This window comes from Hylaeus anthracinus, unplaced genomic scaffold (genome assembly GCF_026225885.1).
Source record: "Hylaeus anthracinus isolate JK02 unplaced genomic scaffold, UHH_iyHylAnth1.0_haploid 2, whole genome shotgun sequence".
In the NCBI taxonomy this organism is placed as follows: Eukaryota; Metazoa; Arthropoda; class Insecta; order Hymenoptera; family Colletidae; genus Hylaeus; species Hylaeus anthracinus.
The window spans coordinates 3,303,757-3,312,681 of NW_026534838.1; the positions used below are offsets into that span (position 1 = coordinate 3,303,757).

Genomic DNA, 8,925 nt, shown 5'->3' on the forward strand with positions numbered 1-8,925 from the left:
AACGTTTTCGATTTTCTTTCTTTTTCTGTTCACAGTCATCCTCGATATTTTCGATCGGTTCAAAAACGTGTCTGTCGAGAACAAACAAATAATTCTACAAATAATTCATTTTTATAAATCCTTTTTAATTCAATCGTAACATATATGAAATAGATTCGGAAAATTGAAATGTACTCGAACCGAAATCGACGAGTTTGTTCCTAATCATTTTTCGAGTTCATCAGCGAAGCATTTTTCCTGTTTACGTGAAAATTTGTCGAAAAATGTGCAGGTTGCGGGTGGACACATTTCAGAGACGGATACTTCAGTTTCTAACTGACAGCTGTGAAGTGTTCGCGCGTTGTTTGCAGATGTAACTGACTCTACATATTTTTTTTTTTTTGTTTCTAACGCGGCAAAATAACAGCATATTTGTGTTTGCAACGCGCAGTAATTTTTTCTTACATCTATATATATAAATGTATCCGCGATTTTTATTGCGGGCCGTTTTTACCTCCGAGTCTCCCTCTCTCTCTCTCTCTCTCTCTCTCTCTCTCTCTCTCTATCTCAGCGTGGATTTATTTCGTCATTAAAACTGGGTAAAGCGGATACATACGTAACGTAAAAAAGAGAAATTCGAAATAACGGTTTGTTTAAATTACAGTCGACGCGCGAGAAGAAAAATGACCGCGGTTCTAAGATACTTTAACAGTTTTTAAAACTTTTGACAGATTTTATTCGGGCGTATGCGAAATATTTCATTGTGTATTTTATATTGCACCAAAACTCGGCCCATTCCCATCGCCGAGTCGTAACACGCTTGGCTATAAAAAAATTCAATATTCCGCGGAAATGTGTAGTTGCCGGAGAGAACGAAAGAAGAAAATAAGATTCAAGTTCTAAAATACACTCCGCGTGGGAACGAGGAGCGGCGGTTGTAGCGCTAGGTCAGCGATAATAAATAATTTCGCAACTACGGCACGATTTTATTACGACTGGTGCATTTAAAACTTTCTTTTCTTTTTGTGTTTGCAAATGCGCCCGAGTGCTATTAGTATCGTTACCGCGAAGCATACTCCTTTTCTTCTAATTATAATTTATCAACAAAGCCTACAACGTTAGCCGTTAAAAAATGACGTTGCAATCGATGCTTGCTAGTTGAAAAGTCGAGTTAGAAACGTCCGATAGTCGACGCAAGTCGTTCCGTTCCTAATTACGTTGAGCTGCGTATAAATTTTCATTTTAATTAAATATTTTAAATTCCTCCCTGTATTTATTCGTACAGAGAAACGACAAAGATATAAAGTCATTAATGAAATGTAATTTTTGCTCGTGAAAATTTAAATAGGGTATGTCAACTTCATTCCTCTTGTAGTCATCCAAGAATTAATTAATTTGTTCGAAATGAATAATTTCGTGGCCCGGTTTTTACGCTACAAATTGTTGGACCGACCTGTATTACAACTCCGCATTATCTTAACACTTTATCTACCGGGCTATTTAGAAGCAGACTTTAATTTCAAAAAGAATTTTCTACAGTAGCATATGCCAATCTAGACTGACAATAATTTCTCCATACTGTTACTAGGTATATTGAAAGCCAAGTCTGTTACTAAACACTGAACATTGTAAGTAGACAAGCATCGACACAGTAAATAAATTCGAATAACTAAATACTGCAATTAAAAAGCCTATAAATAATTTCCCGGTAAATAAAGTGTTAAAACGTCCCACGGTTCCTTCGAATTCGTAGCACGCGCTCGAACCGCCTCGAGTCTTTTTATATCCATTACTATTATTCAACGATGTATACAGGTGTCGCAGCCTTCCTTATCCACTCGGCTGTGCGCACCGACACGCGCGTAATTACACGCGACAATGATAAAACGAACAGTGTGACGCATTCTCGTGAACGCTAGTGTATCACGTTTTATCCTCTCGGGCCTGAAACGAAGAAACGGACAAGCGATACGAATGCGCCGGGGAAAGCTGCAACAAGCTTTAAACATTCGAACGATTTATAAATACGACCGAATAAATCCCCGAGCCTGGTCCTCGAAACTGAGGTAAACTTAATTTTCATTTTATTTCACGTATTTATCTAATTTGTAATAATACAATGCAGGCAAAAATGAAGGTGCATAAGCGCAGCTTATTTTCAGATTAAATTACTTACGATTACTTGCTTACTTGCTTTGACGAAGGCCATCGGATAGTCGTTTGGTACTTTCGATAACCGTGCAACCGGCCATTCCTGTGTTAATTAATGATAAGATTACGAAAGGTTCGGATACGTTTAAAACAGTCATGTGTATCACGGTTTCGGGAAGAGACGCTTAATTTACAAAGAAACAGCTCGGGAGCTCCTTATTATCCGCAGGAAAATAATTAATTAGCGATGCTCTCTCGTGTCGGCTGTACAGCTGGTGCAATCATTCTTCGGCTGACTCAGCTGCTACGTGGCTGAAAGCGTTGCGGAGAAAAACATCGGTCGCATTAAAGATAGAGGGGAAGAAGACACCAGGCAAACGGTTATTGTTTGTGGCATCAATCTGAAACAATTACTTTCTCTTAACTTTTCGCAAAACCGTCTACATTCATTCACTGATTCGTGCTTACGTATCACTGGTTTGTTGTCTAACAGCTTCTATACAAATATATTTAGAGCCAGAGATTTACTTGCGGCTTGCAATGCTATAATAATTAATTAAGTTTCCACTTCGTGACTTGAGACTTCCAATAGAAAAAGAATTATTGAGACTTGCAGTCATTTACTAGGGACTTGCAATAGTACGATAATTAGCAACGATTGTGCTCCGTGATTTGAAGCTTTCATTGGGGAAAGAATTTTTATGACTTGCAGTCATTTACTAGGGACTTGCAATAGTACGATAATTAGCAACGATTGTGCTCCGTGACTTGAGACTTCCAATAGAAAAAGAATTATTGAGACTTGCAGTCATTTACTAGGGACTTGCAATAGTACAATAATTAGCAACGATTGTGCTCCGTGATTTGAAGCTTTCATTGGGGAAAGAATTTTTATGACTTGCAGTCATTTACTAGGGACTTGCAGTGATAAAAGTGGATTTGAAATAATCTCTCGTTAGTCTGTAAAATATACACGGTGATCGTTAATTACGGTGTGTATGACGTTCGGGCGTGATAAAACATCATGCATATAAAAAATAGCAAAAGGTCTATCGTAGAAACAAAACTCAGACACCGTGAACGGAAGTGGTGTGTGTATGTGTGTGTATATTCTTTTATCGTTATGATCCTTCCGCAGTTTCCTCTTTGTCTCCCTTCGTCGCGAATCACAACAGCCATGTTTCGTCCTCCGAAGTGCACAGACATAATATGCATAAAACATGATACGGTCACGCATACATCACACCAGAATTCCTTGAACATTGCCATCAAGAGAACCTCGTTGTCGGAGATCGGTAAAATTTGATTCGAATAATATATAACCATTTGGAACACTCTATGGCGATTCCAGATAAACTTTGTATTATTCGCGCAATGGAAAATTTAATTTATTTTATAATTCCGAACTGTTATTCGAGAACTGTTTATTATTTAATTGCTGTACGAAATTTTTGTTTAGATAAGAATCAGGTTTTATCTTTATACGTCTCTGTTGTTTAACTTTTTAATGATACTGTACCACCGAGGTAAAGCTTCTTCAAGTCCAAGTGCGCACGCGCACCACAGGCATAAGCACACTCTGTGTGTATTCTTAAAGCGGAAAAGATTAACAAGCAAAAACGACCGGTGAGAGCGTATTGAATTCTGCACATCCCCGGACAAAAATCGACGAACGCGCATTAATAACAATAATTGGAATTGTTGCTTGGTATAAAATTATCGGTCAATTAATGTCATCGCGAACATTCTACTCATCTTTATTAATAGACGTTTCGACCGTGAGGTTTTCTGGTGCGAAACTTATTATTTTTTTTTACGAGCACAACTGTTTGAGGCATACTATGCAAAATAAAAAGAAAACTCAAGCTGCACAAAATTACAATTTTATTAATTATTCAGTTTTGAACTTACAAGGAAAGGTCGATAATTGATACGCGAGGAAAAATTTGTTGAGAAAGAACATCGAACAACGCGCTTGTTTGTTATGATTAATTTATCTCATAATTTATTAATATTTATATGAGATAATTAATGTACCCCATAATCCCAGCATGTTAATACACTCGAAGTCGAAGACCTTTGTTTTGTTTTAACGAGAGTCGAAGCGATCGGGAAAAAACGCATTCACCGGCGATCGAAGAATTTCATTATCTCCGCGGGGTTATCACGGGTCACCGAATAGCCCTATCGTCGTTCATTCAGGGAGCCATTTAATTACCAGAATTCCATTCAGCTTGCGCGGTGCCACTTGGTTCGCCGATTTACCATCGTTATTATTCTGTTTCTACACGCGGTGTGTATTCCTCGTGTCTTCGTGCGTTGTCCCTACACGTAAACACGGCTGGCAGAGGACAGACAGATGGAAGAAGGGCGAACGAGAATCGAACAGAGGGGGGTAGAGAGAAATGCCGTGGGATCGGAATTTCTCGAGAACATTATTATCATTTGGAATTACGCGAGCGATTCGATTCGCTGGTAATGCAGTCGCATAATTTCCCGGGGTGTACAGCTGCGCGTTTATGTACCCGGCCGTGACGCGTGCTCGGTATTCAACCGACTTAAAAATAAAGGTATAGAAATTTATTAAACGAAACACCCCACTCGTCGTCACGGTCGAAGCTGAATAGTGGGGACGCGCGCGGATCTCGGCTACGTTCTTATCGATGTTTATGTTCCCGGGACGATAACGAGCCTCAGATCGAACGGTCGATAACTCACGGCCATTTAAATTCGACTCGATTTCGGACGATCGAACGTTATTTCTAGAAAAGCGATATATAAATGCAACCTACGTTTTCAAACGTTTGGGTATAGTTCTTATATACAATCCGAACAAACATATCAAGTCCTCTTAGTGTTCGTTACAAGATACACCGAAGAGAATAAGTTTCCAGGGGACATTGGCACGTGTACATTTAATTTGATCGTTATTTTAAATTGTCGTACGTGAAAGTGACGACAACAATGGCGAATTAATATTTATAACGGGTTACGAGTTCATCAGGTGTAGAACAAACATAGGTATCTAGTGTTCGATGATAGTCCACCAGAAATTTCCCAAGCATTCTCGTTCTATGCTCAGAGAAAATATTATTTCTATTTTTGTTTTGTTTTAACGAGGTTATTAACGATCTCTAAATACTTAGAGGATTCACAACGTCTTGGAGTGTACACGGGGACTGTGTCGAGTGTGCAGCTTTTAAAGTGGATACACATCACGATACTGAAAGTTATTTATAATGCGCCGTTGGTCGTGGCCGAGGCTCAGACGCGAATTGTATATGATGGAATCGTGTGTATGATAGCTACCACTCGGGTACAGTGCGGTCGAAAAGTTGCCCGATTAGTTCGCCATTGGTTTCTCCTTCTCGGCCACGTTGCCCGACCACTGTTATCATTCGCGTTACTAATCCACCTTCCCTTTATTCCCTTTATTCTCACTTCATCTTCCCACTTCTCTGTCGTTAACCTCCTCGTGTTCGACGCTTTATTGCCGTGCTCGAGCGCATTATTTCACGTCCGCTAATTTTACTAACGAACCCGTAATCTCGCCGATGTTGTTTCCACTTTTCAATCGGTGTTACCAAATATAATACCAGCGAAATTCTTATCTAGATAAAAATGTTAATCAATCGCACGTCATTCGTTCGGTATTCGCAATGACCGAATAAAAGTATTTCGACAAACCGAGGTGTCGCGAAGAAATTTTTGACGGACTTGTACGCAGCCGGAATGAATCGCACGAGGAGAGCTCGGCGATGTAACGATTTCGAAATCGAGAGGCATCTCAACTGGACAATAAGGAGACAACATTTTTAGACATCTGAGATATGCGTACGAATTATTTCATTTCTATTCAATTTATGACTTATGTAATTATTTTCTATGAAGTAAAAAGAACGATCAGTATTTGAAAGAATTTCTAGGACTTGCGAAGATTTATTAGAGACTTGCAGTTAATAACGAATTACAATTTTTAGACATCTGAGATATGCGTACGAATTATTTCATTTCTATTCATTTTATGACTTATGTAATTATTTTCTATGAAGTAAAAAGAACGTTCAGTATTTGAAAGAATTTCTAGGACTTGCGACGATTTATTAGAGACTTGCAATTATGAACGAATTACAACTTTTAGACATCTGAGATATGCGTACGAATTATTTCATTTCTATTCAATTTATGACTTATGTAATTATTTTCTATGAAGTAAAAAGAACGTTTAGTATTTGAAAGAATTTCTCGGACTTGCGACGATTTATTAGAGACTTGCAGTTAAGAACGAATTACTAGAATTTTTGGACCTTTTTGTTTTTCAACAAGCGTATATTTCGCTTCTCCAATTTTTTTTTAAATTTTGTTTCGTAGTTACGGTTCGAAAATAAATGTTATGCGCGTGCTATATCCTAAATTCCAATTCGCGGGGATGCATTTACAAAATTGTGCGAAGCTGGTTGGAACGGCAACGAAAACATTTGGCCCCTATCAATTCGAACAGCCTCGTAATATTTAATTATTATTCCGCGGCGATCCGAAATAATTCATCGATAATATGCATTGTGAAACTCTTCAATTTGAAAGGCAAATGCATATTTAATCGACAAATGAATTCGGTGAATGCAGTATGCACGATAACGTTTCATTATTTAATATTATTGTAGGAGAGCCTCTCTCATCATCGGATGCAGCGGTTATCAATATCGTGTCCCTAATAACGAATAATAAACGTTACCGTAAAGTTACAAGTGAATAATTCATTACGAAATAATTTCGTATAACAAACACTGCTGTTTCGGTTGCATCACAATTACTTTGTTGTTGGACTAATTTCTCCGATAAATTTTAATTTCGCCGTATATTTCACGTTTCATTTTACAAAATGGAAAGCCGTATTAAAAAAGTTCAGCAGCGTGCACTAGCCGAATCAATCGAGTTCCACGTACCCAAAGTATGAAATTTCAATTTACAAATAACACGATATCCGATGTACCTTTTTAATTTGGGCAAATTTAATATTTCACTTTATTTCCGCCTATGGAATACTTCGTATTTTTCCAAAATGTTTTCCGGCTACAAAAAGTTTCGATTTTCCGCATTTTAACGCCGCATTGTAACTAAAAACGTGGCATTCCCAATTCGTGAAAATGGAGATGGCTTATCATTGTGTCTCGTTTCGGAGCCACTCGGTTTATCGTCACATTGATTGCGCCCCGCTGAGTGCAACGTCGACGAGCCAAATGTCGAATCGATGGTCAATTTCTATTACGAACCTCGAATATATGTATGAACGACCCATTGCACCTTGCAACGAGGTTAGAGGACCGTCAGGTCAAATCGATAATTCGTTTAATCCTCCCTCTCTCACCCTCGTTATAAAAAAGAGAAGAAAACACGAAAAATACATATAAATACGTGTCTCTTTGTTCGCTAACAAGCTCGAAAATTCTGCGAGAAGATCCATTATTTTCGATTCAGAAATGAATATTTTTTGTTAGTTTAAATTCGGATTACTTCAAGCAAAGACTACGTTAAAATACGATAGGTTTATATAAAAATGAGAAATTTTAAATTAAATTTAGATGAAATTCTTTTTCAATTTCTACTCTCCTATAGAAAATTATATTCTTCTTTTTTTTCTATTCGTTATCTGTTCGTAGTCGATGCGGTTGGTCGATAACGCTATCTTCTTTACGAATGACAACAGCGATATCGAATAGCCACTTGATCTGATGAACTGTGCAACTCGACGTAGATAGAGTGTAAGGCACTGTTCAGTTATTCAATTGCACAGATTGCTAGATAACATGTAAGCTAGTCGTTTCTAATAATAGTTTCCTGATACTAGTTCTTAGATTGTTATTGTTAATTTAAAACCTCCTGTAATCCGGCAAAATTCTCCTCCCAATCGATGAAAGATATTTTGTTGCGAATAAGATCAAAGGTTAATCCGATTGCAGCGTGAGATTAGATTTTATAGAGAAGATTTACGTCGGGTACACCTTCATTTCCCGTCTACTCGCTCGCTTCATTAAATCGGTGCATTTTCTCTATCTTCCTATCTCTCGCGAACAGGAGCGGTCGAAGCAAGTATTAGCGTCCGCTAAGTCTTCGCTAAGTTCCTAACTAAGCTTGCCCTTATCAAATATTGTAATTCTGTTATACAGTGGCGGAGCAACTCTCCCTCTACGAAACCTCTTACCGAAATAATCGGGTAAACGTTTACAGAAACTGTAATCTCCTTTAATTCGAAGGTAGTTTTAAAATAGACCGAACACTCGATAGGGAACGAAACGGTACAAAGTGTTGCTCTATCTCGGAGCAATAAAAATTTCAACGACCTCGTAAAAGTTCAGCTAGTGTTCCGAGAAGTAAAAGAATTAATGGAACTTGGGATTTCTAAGAGGGGAAGGATTATCAGCGACACGTATAGTTCTTGACTTACGGCTTGCAATAATTAAACGTTTACTGAAACTTCTTACGAACTTGCAACCGTACGATAATTAGTGACACTTGTACTTTTTTGTTCGAGGTTTGGAATAGTGAAAGCATTTTTGTGACTTGCAGGGGTTTACTAGGGACTTGCAATGGGAAAAGAATTAGCGATATCTGTAATTCTTTCTCCAAAGTTAATATTACAGAAAGAATTGTTGAGACTTGCAGCAGTTTACTAGGGACTTGCAATAGGAAAAGAATGAGCGATATCTGTAGCTCTTTGTCCACAGCTAATATTATAGAAAGAATTTTTGAGACTTGCAACAGTTTACTAGGGGCTTGCAATGAGAAAAGAATTAG

At 38.0% G+C, this 8,925-nt stretch overlaps 1 protein-coding gene and 1 long non-coding RNA gene across 3 annotated transcripts in view; both read left to right on the top strand.

The window, feature by feature from the left end:
• Window positions 1–8,925, top strand: part of LOC128892840 (mucin-17-like) — a 181,587-nt gene that overhangs the window by 83,903 nt on the left and 88,759 nt on the right. The gene's annotated exons all lie outside the window — the stretch shown is intronic.
• Window positions 1,703–8,925, top strand: part of LOC128892849 (uncharacterized) — an 8,576-nt gene continuing 1,353 nt past the window's right edge. The window contains exon 1 of the long non-coding RNA XR_008461189.1: window positions 1,703–2,045. This is a non-coding gene — a long non-coding RNA (uncharacterized LOC128892849). The remainder of the gene's footprint in view (window positions 2,046–8,925) is intronic.